This window comes from Schistocerca serialis, chromosome 4 (genome assembly GCF_023864345.2).
Source record: "Schistocerca serialis cubense isolate TAMUIC-IGC-003099 chromosome 4, iqSchSeri2.2, whole genome shotgun sequence".
In the NCBI taxonomy this organism is placed as follows: domain Eukaryota; kingdom Metazoa; phylum Arthropoda; class Insecta; order Orthoptera; family Acrididae; genus Schistocerca; species Schistocerca serialis.
Genome location: NC_064641.1, coordinates 458,674,831 through 458,694,873, shown reverse-complemented (window position 1 = coordinate 458,694,873; position 20,043 = coordinate 458,674,831).

Here is a 20,043-nt window from a genome sequence, read left to right as displayed (position 1 = left end):
ATTCAAGGAAAACGCGGTTGAGTGTCACTTTTGTATGTTTTTTTTTAAATAATTTGATAACTATGGCCTGCAGCGAAAACGCACCCCAGTATAAAATTGAACTACATCAAATTTCCTATAAAAAGTTGCGGTTTATTATTTATGTGGAACTAATAGTTTGCACTTAGGGAGCGAGGAAATATGAAAATGTGAGTTTGGTAAATTTGAAGGCTTTGCAGGTTGCAGGAAACCCAGCGGTACGAATAGCTGAGTCATCCTGTATTGCGGATGTTTAGTGTCGGAACGGCAACCTTCTCTGTCTCTCTCTCTCTCTCTCTCTCTCTCTGTCTCTCTGACTGCCGGGGTGGCCGAGCGGTTCTAGGCGCTACAGTCTGGAAGCGCGTGACCGCTATAGTCGCACGTTCGAATCCTGCCTCGGGCATGGATGTGTGAGATGTCGTTAGGTTAGGTTTAAGTAGTTCCAAGTTCTAAGGGACTGATGACCTCAGAACTTGTCCCATAGTGCTCAGAGCCATTTCTCTCTCTCTCTCTCTCTCTCTCTCTCTCTCTCTCTCTCTCTCTCTCTCTCTCCCACTCTCTCTTCCAACTTTTTCCTTACACCTGTTAACTAGTTTTCGGGCTGCCTGTAGGATCATCACTAGATGGTTCGAATTTTGAATAGTATATATAAACACACATGTTCCACAAGCCCCTGTAAAGTGCATGGTGACAAAACGTACATCGTACCATCTGTAATCACGTAGATGTACTAATCCTCACTTGCTCTTAATATTACATTAATGATTTTTGGGTTAGAGTCGTCTGTATCAACCGAATAAAGACAATACTTGTTTTGTCAGACAAAATCCCCTTCAGTTTATCAAGGCATCATCACTAGCCTTCAGCATACCATGGATCTCTCCTAAGAGCCTACTCGTTTGGTAGATATTTGTAATTTCATTTTCTCCAAGTGTAGCTAGACTCTGCGAAGAAATATTGCTCTTCACGTTTTTCATGCGATGCACATTGTCGACGGAAAGCGGCGATTTGTTTCGCGTTACGAAGAAAATATTTAAAGTAGGATTTTACATGCCCATTCAATGGAACGGTCCCATGTTAGTGTAGTTCGTTTATTGTATTGATATGTATTAACAAGGGCAGTAAAACAGGGAGAATAACCAGTACTGCAGCCGCGAATGTGTAGCGCTGTTGCATGGTAATAGCAAGTTAGCATGGGCCAGGGTGATGCTATCGCTGCTGGAATATTGATTATTCTTAGTGTTAGAACACATCGACTGGACTACTACGCAACTGGCCAATTTCGGTTCGCTCTATCGAATGGGTTCTTAAATTTCGCTTTGAAAATCACTGCGTCGAAACTCTGGGCACCGCACAAAACACACACACACACACACACACACACACACACACACATATATATATATATATATATATATATATATATATATATATATATATATATATTCTTCATTTGATAACACTACCTCGCACTGAACAGGTTAATATGGCTTTCAGATATTATAATGTTCCTTCTCTTTCTTACTGTTACAGATATTATCACACATTTATCAACAGTTAAAGAGAGCTTGCATTCATTACACCAAGTGCGATAATTGTCTAGATCATACAAACGTCCAACGATGATACTTTCCTGTCCACAACAGCACTGTCAGCGAGCAGCCTGCGAGCAGTGCTGCTGATCCTCTTAGATCAAACGTTCACATGTATTGGAAATAATAGGTATTCTACGTATTATGCATCCTTGTTGCACACGTGATGTTACATTCGTTTATGTGGAACATTTGATGCACAGTTTGTGGAGTTAAATTGGAGTCGCTTCTCATCTTCAGACAAATGGAAATTATAATATTGTCACGTAGAAGAAGGTGTAAGTAGATGAATGACGAACATTAACTTCACTTAACGAAGGTTTATTCAGCCCTTGCACATAAAAGAGTGCGGAGCGAATGCCTCCGGCCAGAACACATACGGTATATATACAGCTACATACATTCCAGTACAATGATTCTTGCCATTTGCGGATACTTCTATAATGTTCTGGAACAGGATATAGAAATTAAAGTTTTACAGTTCACATGAATGTTAAACTCCAACCTTCCATGCAACAGTCTAGTATCATAACCACTACAGTACAGCGACTGTGCTACTCGACTTCTTCTGCGACAATATCAACGAAAGAGACAAGTGAACTGAAAATGTTCAAATGTGTGTGAAATCTTATGGGACTTAACTGCTAAGGTCACCAGTCCCTAAGCTACACACTACTTAACCTAAATTAACCTAAGGACAAACACACACACCCATGCCCGAGGGAGGACTCGAACCTCCACCGGGACCAGCCGCATAGTCCATGACTGCAGCACCCTAGACCGCTCGGCTAATCCCGCTTGGCGAAAATGTTCAGCTGATACGAAAAGCCCTCATAGTTCTAGAACCAAGCGAGTAACTTTCTGTAGACTAACAAAAGTCAGAAGACAGGGCTACAAGCTTAAAACTGAAATAAAAGAAACGAAGCTGACATCAAAATGTCCATTACCGATATTGCGAGGAAGCACAGACTGCTGTGATATAGTCATTTGAGGCATATGGAGCAAACTTGACGCTGAAAACTACTACTGCATTAAAATAGAGAATGATTTGTATACAAACGACAACCTCTTACATTATAGCGTTTTTTAATATTTACCATTCATTTTCATAAAGTTCTTCTTTATTGTGAGCCGCATTATGTTGCAATGTTTTGGTAGCTATTCATGTCGTCTCCATCAGGGTATGTAAAAAAGTGAGGCCACTTTTAGTAATCAACAAAACGTAGGTTCAAAAATGGCTCTGAGTACTATGGGACTTAACATCTGCGGTCATCAGTCCGCTAGAACTTAGAACCTAAGGGCATCACACACATCCATGCCTGAGGCAGGATTCGAACCTGCGACCGTAGCAGTCGCGCGGTTCCGGACTGGCCCGCTCAACACAACGTCGGCACATATTAGAAAATGACGACCTCTACGAATCAGAACAATTTAATGGTACTTATGTTCAGAATCCAGCTTTGGAGTCAGTGTAGGATCAAATCATCTGACAGATATTTACAGCTAATCGCTGGGATATTACTGTTACTACAAAGAAGCTGTTACATAGGTTCTACCGAATTATGCTCAGAAGTACAAGGTAGTGTTGTTATTTGGTGAGATGTGAGACTACCAAACATCCGGTGCGAGGGCGATGGCTTGTCAGGGAATCGTCTTCTGTACAGTCGTTCTGCCTGAACAGCATTTCGTCCACCTACAACAGGGTACAGTACAGGTATGTAGAGTAGGGTAGAAAACAGACATATTAACTTAATAATCATAATGTTCGCTAACAGTACTATCAACAAACAAGCAATCTCATAACGTATTTCCCGTCAACGTACATTCTCCATAGATCAGCAGCATTTCTACCATATCTTCATGTGTGTACATTATACTGTACAGTATAAGTTCCACAACACAACGTTTATTCACAATGTGTACTACCTCCGTGCCGTCACTATATTACTCTGATGCACGACTACACTGGCAAGCGGTGTACTGCACGCCAAAGCAACAACAGATGGGATGCTCGGAGGGTGGTGGAGTACAGGAGTTTGCATGGGTCGCAAATCATAAACAAGGCGGAGTGGTAACTGTGGCAGTAGTGGGAACTACGTTGGACACTTGACTAGGTAGAGCCAGGCTCTGCGCGACAGGCACAATGGGTCATATAACGCATTAGATAAACCTTATTTTGGGTGTGCAGGATAAATAAGACAACCTGACGGGTTTTCACCGATCGGTACTGGTTCATATTGTGTACGTAGATACGTAAAACGTGCGAGAGGGAAACCATTATGTGCTTATGAGAGTTGATGGCAACAGACGGTATTATTCGTTTCGGACCTCTTGATAAGTATGGAGGTGTGATTACACATGTCAATCCCATCGCGATTACGGGCAGCATGGGGTTCACGCCTGAGCCGCAGGACTTGCGCTAGCAGCGCATATCGGGTGTTTCAAGCGTCAACTTCAGTCTCAATATCTCGGGATGTAATGGGAACATTGCGATGCAATCAACGCCATTGTGTATGTGATTTGTCATGCTATGGATTGCTGAAGAAAAAATATAGGAGGTCCATTTAAAAAAACGTAAGTTTGTGTTAAGAAACACATATGCTTTCGTTTTACAATGTTTCCAAATATGTACATTCATGGGCCCCAGCCCTACATTGATACTGGTGAAAGTCGTTTTCCAATAGCTGTTATTGTTCTAGAGATATTTTGGGTGGACAAGATAGCTGGGATACCCTGTATACGGTGTGGGTACACTTAGGCTACTGTGGTTTAACATTTATAGTGCAAACACATAGTTTAAGCTCCAAGAGTAACAAAACATGAGATATGTCACTTTACGAAATCGCGGTATTTGACGTGTCGCGTTTGTTTCTCGACATAGTTTACATGTAGCTACACCAACATCGTCGCATGTATGCAAAACAAGGAAATCATATATGTCATCACGACTCTAAATGAGCTTTCTTTCATAAAATAATATACAATTTCCTTATCTTTCAATGTATAAGATAACGTTGGTGTAGCTGTTCGTATTATCCTGCAATAAACAAACCCGACATGTTAAAGACCACAACGTGTCTAAGTGGACTCTGATCATAAACTGCTGGTTACGAATAGGAATTGAAACCGAACAAACTACAGAAAGGTAGGACGTCAAGGAATAGGACCTTCTCTGTCTTACATCCTTTTCAAAGTGAGAACTTCGTTCTTATAATCTTGTTTTCTCTTCTTGGTTCTTGTGCATATTGTATATCACCCATATTTCGCCGTAGCTTACTCCTGTTTTGTCAGAGTTTTTAATACCTTGCTCTGTCTCACATTGTCGTCGAATGCTTTTTTCCAGTGAAACTGCCTTTCTTTCCTTTTGCTTTGATTATGAAACGTCAGGACTGCCTCTCTGGTGCCACTACCTTTCTAAAAGCTTAACTGATGTCTTCTAATAGACCCATCCTCAATTTACTTTTCCATTCTTCTGCCAATTATTTTATAGCACCTTGGATGCTGGATTTGTTAAGCTGATTAATGGAGAGTTCTCGTTTTTATCAGCTCTTACTATATACGGATTTGTGTGGATGATATTTTTCCGAATGTCTGATTGTATGTCGCGAGTCTCATTGATTTTACACACCAACTTGAACACTCCACCAATGATTTTTTTAATATTCCGATGTAATATTATCTATCTCTTCTGTCATATTTTCTGTCTTCCAAAGCTCTTTTATGTTCAGACTCTAATTCTAGATCCTCCGTGTCTTCCCGACTCCGATTTCTTCTTGTATCACATCATCAGACTATTACTCCAACTCATAGAACCCTTCGATGAACTGCCTTCACCTACTCCTGTCTTCTCTGTTTTAACACTGAAATTCTCATCGCACTCTTTACACTGGCGGCCTTGCTTTTAACTTTACCGAAAATGATTTTGACTTATTTTTATTTTATTTTTTATTTATTTGTTCATTGTTCCGTGGGACCAAATTAAGGAGGTCTCCATGGTCATGGAACGAGTCAATACATGAAATTATAACACGATACTAGAAACAGATAAAATGAAATATAAAAAAACAACATTCAGGTGACAAGTCGTAAGTTTAAATAAAGAAAATCAACAATGTAACACTGGAATTTGCTTAATTTTTTAGCTCTTCCAGGAGCTCCTCGACAGAATAGAAGGAGTGAGCCATGAGGAAACTCTTCAGTTCAGACTTAAAAAAGTTTGGGCTACTGCTAAGATTTTTGAGTTCTTATGGTAGCTTATTGAAAATGGATGCAGCAGAATACTGCACTCCTTTCTGCACAAGAGTCAAGGAAGTGCATTCCACATGCAGATTGGATTTCTGCCTAGTATTAACTGAGTGAAAGCTGCTAACTCTTGGGAATAGGCTAATATTGCTAACAACAAACGACATTAAAGAAAATATATACTGTGAGGGCACTGTCAGAATTCCCAGACTATTGAATAGGGGTCGACAAGAGGTTCTCGAACTTACACCACATATAGCTCGAACAGCCCGTTTTTGAGCCTAAAATACCCTTTTTGAGTCAGAAGAATTACCCCAAAAAATAATACCGTACGACATAAGCGTATGAAAATATGCGGAGTAGACTACTTTTCGTGTTGAAGTGCCACTTATTTCAGATACTGTTCTAATGGTAAATAAAGCAGCATTTAGTTTCTGAACAAGATCCTCGACATGGACTTTCCACAACAGCTTACTATCCATCCGAACGCCTAGAAACTTGAACTGTTCCGTCTCGCTTATAATATACCCATTCTGTCTGATCAAAATATCGGTTCTTGTTGAATTGTGAGTTAGAAACTGTAAAAACTGAGTCTTACTGTGATTTAGCATCAAATTATTTTCCACAAGCCACGAACTTATTTCATGAACTACATTATTTGATACTGTTTCAATATTACACACAAGATCCTTCACTACCAAGCTGGTGTCGTCAGCGAACAGAAATATTTTTGAATCACCTGTAATACTAGAAGGCATATCATTTATATAAATAACAAACAGCAGTGGCTCCAGCACCGACCCTTGGGGAACGCCCCACTTAACAGTGCCCCATTGGGACTGAACATCACTACCACTCTCAATACTGCGGAGAATTACCTTCTGCTTTCTGTTCTTAAAGTAAGAGGCAAACCAATTGTAAGCTACTCCCCTTACTCCATAATGGTCCAACTTCTGCAGTAATATTTTGTGGTCAACACAGTCAAAAGCCTTCGTTAAATCAAAGAAAACACCTAGTGTTCGCAACCTTTTATTTAATCCGTCCAAAACCTCACAGAGAAAAGAGAATATAGCATTTTCAGTTGTTAAACCATTTCTAAAACCAAACTGAACATTTGACAGCAAATTATCTGAATTTAAATGCTCCAGTAACCTTGTATATACAACCTTCTCGATAACTTTATCAAACACCGATGGCATAGAAATAGGTCTATAATTGTCAATATTATCCCTGTCTCCCTTTTTATGAAGTGGCTTCACTACCGAGTACTTTAATCGGTCAGGAAACCGACCACTCCCAAAGGAAAAGTTACAGATATGGCCAAGTACTGGGCTAACATACATAGAACAACACTTCAGTATTCTGCTAGATACCCCGTCATATCCATGAGAGTTCTTGGTCTTTAGTGATTTAATTATTAACTCAATCTCCCTCTTGTCAGTATCATGGAGGAATATTTCAGGTAACAGTCTCGGAACACTTTTTTCTAAGAGCGCTATATGATTCCCTGCTGGGACTAGGTTTCTATTTAGTTCACCTGCTATATTCAGAAAGTGATTATTAAATACTGTACATATATGCGACTTATCAGTAACACGGACATTCCCACTACGCACTGATTCTATATCCTCGACCTGTCTCTGCAGACCAGCCACTTCCTTTACGACTGACCATATGGTTTTAATTTTATCCTGAGACTTAGCTATTCTATCTGCATACCACATACTTTTTGCCTTCCTAATAACATTTTTAAGCACCTTCCAATACCGTTTGTAATGGGCTGCTTAATTTAGATTCTGATTGTTTCTAACGTTTTGATATAATTGCCACTTTGTTCTACAAGATATTCTTATCCCTCTAGTCAGCCACCCAGGCTGCCTGTTTGTGCTAGTACCCTGTTTTGAACGTTCTAACGGAAAGCAACTTTCAAAGAGCACGAGAAAAGTCTTGAGAAAAGCATTATATTTGTCGTCTACTGTATCAGCGCTATAAACATCTTGCCACTCTTGTTCCTTGATAAGGTTTACAAAGGTCTCTGCAGCAACTGGATCAGCTTTCCTAAACAGCTGATGACTATATTTAACACGTGTTGCAGCACAAAAATCTTTTAGAGTTAAGATTTGTGCATCATGATCTGAAAGGCCATTCACCTTTTTGCCACATGTCTGTATGCTTCCGACGGTCATTTCTTTTTCCATTTTTTCTGATTTCTCCTGCAGCCATTTAGCTGTGGCTTTCCTGCACTTCATATTTATTTCATTCCTAAGTGATTTGTATTGCTGTATTCCTGTCTTCCTGAATAATTTGTACTTCTTTCTTTAATCGATCAGTTGAACTATTTCTCCTGTTACCCGAAATTACTTTGCAGCTGTCTTCCTAATATCCATGCTTGTCTTTCCATTTGTGTTTTGTTTGCCCTTTTCAGAAATGTCTATTCCTTTTCAGGTGAACTGCTCCTACGGTATTCATAAACGGAGTATCCACATGTTTAGCCTACTTCAAACGTTTCTCATCCTTCCTCAGTAGTCCTGTATCCCACTTCGTTCCCCATTGATTTTTTCGTACGGTTATCTTCAGCTTCATACTACACTCCATCATTGCTAAATCATCATCTGAGTTTATATCTTCCCTGGATACACCCTGCCTGTCCGTAACATAATAGACATGTAATCTTTCCGTGTCTCTGGTTCTCTCCTCCTCTTCTGATTCGCTATTACTAACTGAAATTTAATGCAGAAACCAATTAGATTTTCTTCTGTCTCATTCCTACTACGAAGCTCGTATCGCTCCATAACCGTTTCAGATATTCGTTTCCATACACCCGCGTTATAATGTCCTATGATCATTAGATTTTCATCTCGGTCTCGTGTTGAAATACTCGTTCAATATTCTCATACACTTTTTCTACATCTTCATCTTCTGTTAGCGACGTCGGCGTCTATAGTGACTATTGTTGTCGCTATTGGTTTGCTGTCGATTCTGATGAGAAGAATGCTATCACTGAAGTGTTCACAGTAACTGACTCTCTGCCTTCCCAACTTATTCATAACGAACCCTATTCCTTTTATATCGTTTCCTGCTGCTACCCTATAATTATCGAAGCAGAAGTCCTTCCATTTCGCTTTATTTTTTGTACCTAGACTGAGCCTTTGCGTTTCACTTCTGAGATTTCCTAGCTTCCCTAGCATGTTCAAACTTCTAACATTATATTGAAATCGAGCAGTGGTTCGATCCGGGGACCTTGGACGTTTCAGATATCAGTCAAGGACGCTACCCCCAGGCCAACGGCCCATGTAATCGCAAAGTAAACGAATTATTGAATATAACTTACAAAAGGGAGAAAAATAAAAATGCGGCGAATGATGCAGACAAAAAGGAATGCAGACCTAAAAATTTGCTGAAGGCTGAAAATGATAAAGCAGGAATGGCTGGATGAGATAGGCGAAGTTTAGAAGCATTCCTGGCTATGGGAAAGACAGATCCTGCTTACAGGATCATTAAATAAACTTTTCGAGAGAACAGAGGCGCCGGGTGAAAAGCGAGGTTGAGAAGCATTCATTACTATCGGAAAGAGATATCACGTTTAGAGGAAAATTAAAGAAGCCCGTCTGAAGAAGAGGGGGCAGCTATATAAACATAAAGAAATTAGATGACAAGGGGAGATCACAGTATCGTGGAAGGAAAATGGAAGACGTAGATCTGTTGGAAGGGTTCTGGGAATGTGCGGGAGAGCTGTAAAGATAAAGGGATACAAGACGCTAGTGCGACCAATTCTAGAATACTGCTGCAGCAGTAGGTAAGTTGTAGACCCCAAACGAAGAAGAGTCGCGATGTTAGGCTCGTGACAGACAGGTACAGCCCATAGACAGTGTAACAAAGATTCTCGGCAACCTTCGAAGAAGGTTCTCGCGAAACGCTGTTAGGGAAATTTAGAGAATTTTCGAAAATGACTGTGCCACAGTTTAGCTGCCCTTTTCGCATAATCCGTGCAGGAATAATGAGACTGAGAGGTATTAGAAAGTGTACTAGGACATGAGGACAGCGGCTTCGCTCGTTACGCGAATTGCATAGAAAAAAGAATCGATAGTATTGGTACAAAGTCACTGTACAGTGGCTTGTGGGGTATGTAAACCGTCTGATAAAAAGTATCCAGACAACTAGTAGTGGACATTAAAGTGGCTTGAACTCTGCTGAGGACACTTGTGTCTGAATGTCTGTGGAGGGATGGCCCATTCTCCCTCAAGGGTCGAAAATAGAGAGAGTCGTCAAGTATGACTTCCACGTCGACGTCCTGATTCAGCCTGCTGTGGCGTGCCCTCCGTAAGGCGCCTACAACCGACCGCCCACGAGCCGCAGAATTTCAGATCCCACGACACCGCACGTACCAGTAGCCGACCTTCTGATCGCGACAAGAGGTCGGCCGAAAGCACGTCAGAGGGCGATACTAGCGGCCACACCAAGCTAGCAATCGGCGTGCGCATCAGCCAGCGGAGCGACCCGATCAGACTACGTTATGGATCCACCAACAAGGGTTGGGTTGATTTGGGGCAGGAGACCAAACTCCGATGTCATCGGTCTCGGGAAGGATGGGGAAGGAAGTCGGCCGTGCCCTTTCAAAGGAACCATCCCGGCATTTGCCTGAAGTGATGCAAGCTGTAGTCACTCGCATGACCAGGATTTAAGACCCCGCTCTGGTCGCAATTGCCAGTTGATTCACCGGTTAAGACTGAGTTTCATCCCAGAAGTCGCCGTCGCTGCTGCCACCCTACCCGCCACTTGTCGCCGTCACCGTCCGCCTTCGTCGATGCACATCCAGGGGCGGGTCCTGTTCACCAGACTTTCGGACATGGAGAAGTTTTCGGTGGTGACTTAGACAAATTTTCATATCCTGTGCTGGAAACTGACTTTAATCGAGAACCAAAACTGGACATATTAGGCGGCATGGTAGTGACTTTGCCTGTCCTTTTTGTTCCAAGTGTTGTTTGAGTTACCTGCTAGGAACATAAATTTTCTTTTTTGTTCCTGGAAACTTCAAGAAGAAGTTGATCTTTTGTTGAACATTCATACGAATTTTATTTCCTTTTTGGATTCAAGAATAAGATCAATTTTGGTCAAAGTCGTTTGAGTGTATGTATTAAGAAATGCATTAAGTCACAGCACTTCCTACTCTTAGTTTTTGGGAGACTTTTCAGTCCCGACGGAGTTTCTTTGGGTTCAGATAGTGATTCTGGAGAAAACACTCCATTTCAAGAATTTTATTATCCACAAATGCTTACCTCACAGATGCTGCTTTATGACAGGATGCATTGTCATGCTGATGGAAACAATGATCACATCCGAAATGTCCGCTACACACAATGCTGAAAAATATTTTCATAACATCCCCACTTTGCGTTTTCTTAAGTAGGGGAAACACATCCTAAACACAAAACACCGGCGTACCGTAACATCGCCTCCTCCTTGCTTGATAGCTAAACATCATGGCAGACAACGTTCTCCGGGCATTTGCCAAATTCATATCATTCATTGCTCCAAATCACTCGTTTCCACCACTCACTGACCAGTGACTTCGCTCCATACATCCTATCACGCCACTTATCATTGACTTCAGAAGTGCAACGCTTATGAACAGCTGCTTGACCATTGCATCCGATTCTTAAACTCCCTACCCACAGTCATTGTGCCAGCAGGACTGCTGGCAGCACTTCGAAACTCACGAGTGATGTCTTTCGCTGATTTCATACTATTTTTGCTCGAAGGTCTCTCCCCGTCCATACACAAGATCTCCTTGGCGTTTGCCTAATTATAGCTATTCATTCTCGTTTCCCCTTCAGAATTACTTCGTTAGCTGTCGGACAGGCTTTAAACGTCCAAGACGGATTCCATTCTCAGGTGACATCCATTGACTAATCCGTGTTCAAAGTCAATGAGCGCTACTGACAACCCCATTCTGACGTTACCTCTTCTCTGCCGACAACACAACACTCCCCGCGTCATTTATAATGATGCTTTTGCATTTCATGAAGTCCATCAGCCAGTTTCTTATCACAAAAGGGTGTCCAAATACTTTGATCAGATAGTGTACGTAGATACAGATGTAGGGGCCCACGATTGGATCTCTATCAGATATGCTAAATGTTTTGCGCTTAGTTGTCACTGCAGGAGGTCAAAATTGTAACGCCAGCCACACGGCACCCTGAAGCAATCCAATCGCCGTTGCGACAGGAGCGTTCGCGCTCCAACACGGTATGGCTTTGTTCAACAGAGTATATTTCTGCACGTATTAAAATATGTGTTTCACTTTGTTTCTTTAATGTGAGATTCAGCGAATACTTCGAAAACGAAATGCACTGCCGGGAACGGACAGTGCTTCTTCGTGAAGCAATACTGCGGTATCTGTCGAACTGTATACATATAGCCGCGCGGGATTAGCCAAGCGGTCTCCGGCGCTGCAGTCATGGACTGTGCGGCTGGTACCGGCGGAGGTTCGAGTCCTCCCTCGGGCATGTGTGTGTGTGTTTGCCCTTAGGATAATTTAGGTTAAGTAGTGTGTGAGCTTAGGGACTGATGACCTTAGCAGTTAAGCCCCATAAGATTTCACACACATTATTTGGATGCATATATTCTTTACAATTATTTACTTATTTATTTTTAGAGTCATTGCCCTTCTGACTGGTCTGGTGTTGTCCTTCGCAAATTCCTCGCCAGTGCCAACCTTTCCATCTGAGAGTAACACTTGCTAACTACTTCCTCAATTATTTGCTAGACGTAATGTAATCTCTGTCTTCCTCTACAGCGTTTACCATCTACAGCTCCCTCTAGCACCATGGAAGTTATTCCCTGATGTCTTAACGGATGTCCTATCATCCTGTGCCTTCTTTTTGTCGGAGCTTTCCACACACATGTTACTTATCGATTCTGCAGAGAACCTACTCAAACCTTACATTACCAGTTCACCTAATTTTCAGTACCATACAATGGATGGCTCCAAACGTACGTTCTCAGAAATTTCTTCCTCAAATTGAGGCTTATGTTTGATACTAGCACACTTCCTTCGACAAGGTATGCCCTTTTTGTAAGTGTTCGTCTGCTTTTTATGTACCCCTTGCTTTGTCCGTCATGAGTTACTCTCATCTCTAGATGGAAGAAATGCTTAACTTCATCTCTTTGTGATCACCAAATCTGATGTTCATTTTCTCGGTATCCCCGTTTCTGCTACTTCACATTAATTTCGCCTTTCTTCAATTTACTCTAAGTCCATATTCGGTACTTATTACACTCTTCATTCCATTCAACAGGTGCGGTAATTCTTCTTCGCTTTCACTAGACATCGCAATGACATGAGCCAACCTTATCGTTGGTATCCTTTCACCTTGTATTTTAATCTCACTCTTGAAGCTCTCTTTTTTTCGTCTTTGCTTCTTCGATGTAAAGATTGAACAGTAGGGCGAAAGACTACATCCCTATCCCTGCTTTACACCGCTCCAATCCGAGCATTTCGTTCTTGGTCTTAAAGTCTTATTGTTTCCTCTTGGTTTTATGCTTATTGTGTATTACCCGTCCTTCCCTACAGCTTACCCTATTATTTACAGAGTTTCAAAGGCACAATTTTACATTGCGGAACGCTTTTTCTAGCTCGACAAATCCTATGACAATCTCTAGAGTTTTCTTCAGTATTTCTTCCATTATGAACCGCACCATGAGAATTATGTCCCTGGTGCCTTTACCTATCCTAAAGCTAAACGGATGTTATAGCTGACTGCAAAATAATCCTCGCCCTTGTCGACTTCTCCTATGTTCAGAATTGTGAGGATGATGTTTTCTCGGAAGTCTGATGGTATATAGCTGATCTCACACATTCTAAATACCAAGAGCAATAATTTCACCAAACTGCAGGTCGTGACTCAGTACCAATGATGTGAGTCGCTTTGGATCAGAAGACATTGTGTCTGGTTTCGAGCAGGTATCGGAAATGGTAAAGGCTGTCAATCTTGCTTGCGAGGTGAAAGCAAAGCTCACAGTCTGAAGCATAGTCGACAGGACCGATTGCGGATCTCTGGTACAGAGACATGTGGAGCGTCTGAATCGGAGGCTCAGACGGTTCTGCGACTGTGTAGGCTACAGATTGCTCGATTTGCACCATAAGGTGGTGGAGCTTGGGGTTCCGCTGAGTAGATCAGAAGTCCATTACACGCAGGAGGCACCTACATGGCTTGCAGCGACTTTATGAGGTCGACAGGGCGGTCTTTTAGGTTAGAGGGTCTCGCGGTGACATAAAAAGGGCTTGAGCCTCCGAGGTTGGAGGTCCATCACAGGAAGAACGTAGATCTAGGAACTGTCGGTATAACTGTTGTGAATTGTCGTAGCTCCAATCGCTAATAGAAAGCACTGCTGCCCAAATCGTTACAGGTCTGAAAGATCGCTAAAGCCAGTGATAAATTCAGCAGAAATTTTTTCGAAGGACGTAACGATGTTCAGAAAGGCTAAGTTAAATACAGCTGGCGGTGGTGTGTTTATTGGTATTAGAAGTAGTTCATCTTGTAGAGAAATTGAAGTAGATAATTCCTGTGAGTTAATATACGAGTACGTAGAGTTCATTCTAGGCAACCGGAATAAAATAATAATTAGATCCTTCTACAGACCTCTCGATACAGATGATAAAATTTCCGAAAGGTTCAAAGAAAACTTGAGTCTAATGTCAAACAGGTGTCTAAGTCATACAATTATAGTTGGTGATGACTTCAATTTACTCTCGATATGTTGGGGAAATATATATATTTAAATCAGGAGGTACGCATTAAAAAAAATCCGAAATTCTGCTAAGCGCATTCTCTGAAAATTATTTCGAACAATTAGTTCATGACCCCACTCGTATAGTAAATGCTTGTGAAAACACATTTGAGCTCATGGCAACAAATAATCCTGGGCTAATAATCGGCATCAAAACGAATACAGGGTTAGTGCACACAGGATTGTCGTAGGGACACTGAATGTCGTAAATACCAGATAGCCAAAAAATAAACGAAAAACATACCTATTCAAAAAAGGAGATAAAAATTCGCTTTATGCCTTCCTCAGAGACAATCTCTACGCCTTCCGGATTAACACTGTATATGTAGACCATATGTGGCTTGAATTCAAAGAAGTAGTATCGACAGCATTTGAGAGAGATTTTTACTAAGTAAATTAACAAACGACGGAGGTGATCCTCCTTGGTACATAACAGTTCAGAACACGGTTGCATATACAATGAAAAAAGCGTGTCAAATTTAAACAAACGCAAAATCCCCAAGATTGTCAGTCTTTTATAGAAGCTAGAAATTTAGTGCGGTTTTCAATGAGATGCTTGTAATAGTTTCCACAGTGGAGCTTTGTCTCGAAACCTGGCGGAAATTCCAAACAGATTCTTGTTATATGTAAAGTATGTTAGCGGCAAGACACAATCAGTGCCTTCCCTGTACGATAACAATGAAAGTACTGTCGATGACAGTGCTGCCAAAGCACAATTACTAAGCCAAGCCTTCCGAAATTCCTTCACCAAATAAGACTGAGTAAATATTCCAGAATTCGAATTAAGAACTCCTGCCAACATGAATAACTTAGATGTACATATCCTCGGAGTATTAAAGTGACTTAAATCTCTTAATAGATGCAAGTCTTGCGGTCCACATTGTGTACCAATTACGTTCCTTTCAGAGCAGGCTGATGCAATAGCTCCACACTTAAGTCATTTACAACCTTTCGATCGACGAAAGATCCGTACCCAGAGGCTGGAAAGTTGAGCAGGTCACACCAATATTTAAAAAAGACAACAGGAATAACCCATTAAATTACAGGCCCATATCATTACCATCGATATATTTTGCTCGAACATTATGAATTGCTTCGAAGAGAACCGTCTATTGGCACACAGTCAACAAGGATTTAGAAAACATCGTTTTTCGGAAACACAGCTAGCTCTTTATTCACACGAAGTGTTGAGTCCTATTGACAAGGGATTACAAATTGTGTCCGTATTTCTAAATTTCCTGAAGGCTTCTGACACTGCACCTCGCAAATAGCTTGTTATCAAATTGCGTGATCATGCAATATCGTCTCAGTTATGGACTGGAATCGTGATTTCGTATCATAGAGGTCACAGTTCGTAGAAATTGATGGAAAACCATCGAGTAACACGGAAGTGATTTCTGGCGTTCATCAAGGTAGTATTATAGGCCTTGTGCTTTTCCTTATCTCTTACAAGCGATTTAGGATTGACTACTTAAATTGGAAAGAACGCATAGAAAATGTTGTGGGGATGGTGAATCAAAGATTGCCTTTTACTGGCAGAACTCTTGGAGGATGCAACAGATCTACTAAAGAAACTGCTTACACTACGGTTGTCCGTGCTCTTTTGGAGTGCTGCTGCGCGGTGTGGGATCCTTACAAGACAGGATTAACGGAGTACATCGAGAAAGTTCAGACAAAAGCAGTGTGTTTTGTTTTATCTAGAAATAGGGGAGAGTGTGTCACGGACATGATAAAGGATTTGGGGTGGACATAATTAAATCAAAGGCCATACTCGATATGGCGGAATCTTCTCACCGAATTTCAATCAACAACCTTCTTCTCCGAATGCGAAAATAGTTTGCTTATGCCGACCTACATAGGGAGCAAACATCAAAATAACAAAATAAGGAAAAATGGAGCTCGCACGGCAAGATATAAGCGTTCGTTTTTTCCGCGCGCTGTTCCACAGTGGAACAATAGAGATCTATCGTAGAGGTGATTCGATGAAGCGTCTACCAGGCACTGAAGTGTGATTTGTAGAGTATCCATGTAGGTGTAGATGTAGATGCAGATATAGATGAAAGTGTATAGCAGTTTCGTTGCCATTTTGTCCAATTGTTTTAGGAATTCCGATGGAATGGTGTGCATCCCTCCTGTCTTACTTGATCTTAAGCCGGCCAAAGCTCTTTTATATTCCGATTATAATGTTGGATCTCCTACCTCTTCCCTGTCGACTCCAGTTTCTTTTTCAATCACGTCATCAGACAAGTCCCACTCTCATAAATGCCTTCAGTGTACTCTTTCCAGCTACCCGCTCTCTCATCTGCATTTAACAGAGCAATTCCCACTGCACTCCTCATGTTACCGTCCTTGCTTTTAATTTCACTGAATATTGTTTTGGCTTTTCTATATGTTGATTCAGTCCCTCCGACAATCATTTCTTCACATTTTTCATGTAGCCCTTCCGCCTTAGCTTCTCTGCACTTCCTGTTTATTTCATTCCTAACTAACATTTGTTTACGTATTCTCAAATTTACTTGGACATTTTTCTACTTTCTTCCTCCGTCGCCTTAGTGTTTCAGTATCCTACTTCTTTACACAATAATTCTTCCTGACAAGTCTCTTCAACTTCAGCCTACTTTTCACCGCTACTAAATTGTGATGCAAGTCTGTATCTGCTGCTGAGTGCGCCTTACAATCCAATATCTGATTTCGGAATCTCTGGCTGGCCAATGTATAATCTTCCTGCATCTCCCTGCCTTTTCCAATTTATACATCCCCCTCTTTTGCTTCTTGAACAGAGTATTCGCTATTACCATCTGAAATATATTGTAAGACTCAATTAGTCCTTCTCCTGTCTCATTCCTACTGCCAAATCCATATTCTACCGTAACTCTTCCTCAGAGCCCTTCCCCAACAACCACATTTCAATCCCTCTTAACTATCAGATTCTCATCTTCCTCTACATACTGAATTACCCGTTCAATATCTTCCTATACTTTCTCTGTCTCTTCGTCTTTTATTTGCGACGTCGGCGTGTATTCGTGAGCTACTGTTGTCGGTGTTGGTTTTATCGATTCTGATGAGAACATCTTCTCACTGAATTGTTCATAGTAACCTATTCTCTGCCCTACCTACGTATTCATATGGAATCCTACTCCCTGCTGTTGACGATATTAATCTATACTCGTCTGACCAGAAATCCTTGTCTTCTTTCCAGTTCAAGTGACCGACCGCCTCCTCCCCCTTCTAGACTGAGCCTTAGCATTTCCCTTTTCAGATTTTCTAGCTCCCCTTACACGTTCAAACTTTTTACATTCTGCGCCGATCCTCATGGTCATCATCCCCTTGGCAGGCCCCTCACAGAAATCAGATTGCGTGACGAACCCGGAATGTTATGTCCAAGGAGAGATCATTATGACCATTTTTCAATTACAGGAATCCAATACGTGCGTGCGTGCCTGTGTGTGTGTGTGTGTGTGTGTGTGTGTGTGTGTGTGTGTGTGTGTGTGTGTCAGTGTGTGTGTAAGCGCACGCGCCCGCATGTGTATACGCATTATGTGTCTTCAATACTTCTGCATCCTTTTGCCGTTGATCGATCATTGCTGATTCTTCCGCCTTTTAGAGGCAGTTTCCCATCTCAAGGGCAAGAGAGTGCCCCGAACCTCTGTTCGCTTCTTCACCCTCTTTGACAAGGCAGTTGGCAGATTGAGGGTGACTTCGTATGCCGGAAGTCTTGTTGATGATTTTTGTTCAAGATTTAAGCAACAGCGTGGTTGGACCCTGGGACCCGGGACGTTTTGATTACTAGTGAAAGACACTACTACCACTGTACCAAAGGTGTCGCTGTCACATAATGGATATTAAATGGTTAAACTTTCAATCCATTCTAAACAGATGAGGTCTGACCATCAAGGGCTCGAATACATCCAGTATTCGTTGTGGCATTAAAGCAAACAACGTCACAATACCAACCTGAGAAATGTCTTTACATGTCCAAGTCACATGCTGTGTCAGTTCATGAAGATTATAGTTGAACGCTGATATGAAAGTATACGTCTTGCCATTGCATCCCAGATAGACGCTGTGGATGAAAAATCAGGGTACCAGACGAGTCAGTCAATGATCCGGAAATTGTTCAAAGCAATTGTGATTAGAACTCCTGTGTGGGGTCTTTCGTGATCCTACTGGAGTCATTACGTTTGGTGCCCTGGTCATATTCGAAAAGATGATTTACCATTTCAGTCGCATGCTGGTGAGCATTGAGTCTCCGCTCATAAGTTACCAAATCAGGCTTGTCACCACGTCTGATAGTTGGAGATGTGCAGATCTCGAGAACTGGTGCTTTCCGTGATCTTCACAGGGTCGTCTACGAACATCTTAACGTGGATCCGACTTCCACGAGCAGAAGCAAGACCCAACACTGAACATCACAAGATGGCACTCAATGTTACTGTTATCTATGTCGTCTGTGCACGTGTTTGCCATATGCGATATGGCACCAGCAGTATATGATAGATGGTAACTCGAGATATCAACCCAGCTTCCAATGATCTGATCCCGACCGTTCGCGGTGTCGTAGTCATGTGTGTAACGCGACCGCTTCTGGGCCGGAAGGTACCGATCTGCCAGGAGGATTAAGGACAGGGGGGCAATAACCTGGGCAGCATGTATGTGACTGTTAGGTGGTTTCCCACATCCCACCAGGTGAATAACGCGCTGGTTCCCATGTTACGCCTCATACACACTCTATGCAAATGTATAGAGCGCTTTCTAACATTTTCACAAAGAACTTACTATATATGCAGTGAGATTGGGTAACTGGTTCTTTTCTAGCGAGTGAACAGAGACTGATGACCTATGCTGTTTGTTCTCTTTAAACACTTATTCAACAGCATCCGTCTCTTCATTTTAGCCAGTCGAAAATCCTACACTGTAGTTTTGTCTTTCTGGAAAGATTCGTATCCACTCTTCCTACCACTCTTTCCTCCTGAGTCAATCGTTTCTCAAATTTTGCGATAAGTAGAGCGTACACGGTGTCTGCGCTTGCTGTCTTTCGATACACATCTGATAGTTGCAGTAACGTTACACACATCCAATAGCCGTTCTATACTCGGACTGTCCTCCATCTGTAGGTATGAATTTTGACTATGCTGGTAATTCTGTATGAATTTTGGCTATACTGGTAATTCTGAAACTAAGCTTATATAAAAATGAAATTTTAATCAACATATCACAGAAACACTGGAGTACGGGTTTGGTAATCTTTTTGCAAGTTGTTCTCACTGTAATTTTTTTCTTTTAGTGTAAACTGAAGTTATATAGAAGCTTGGGGATTACTCGACCTCGTACCCCATCTCTCGCATCTCTGGAGAGCAGTGTTTGAGCGGATTCAGCGGCACCTGGGGCTGCCAAACCTGCC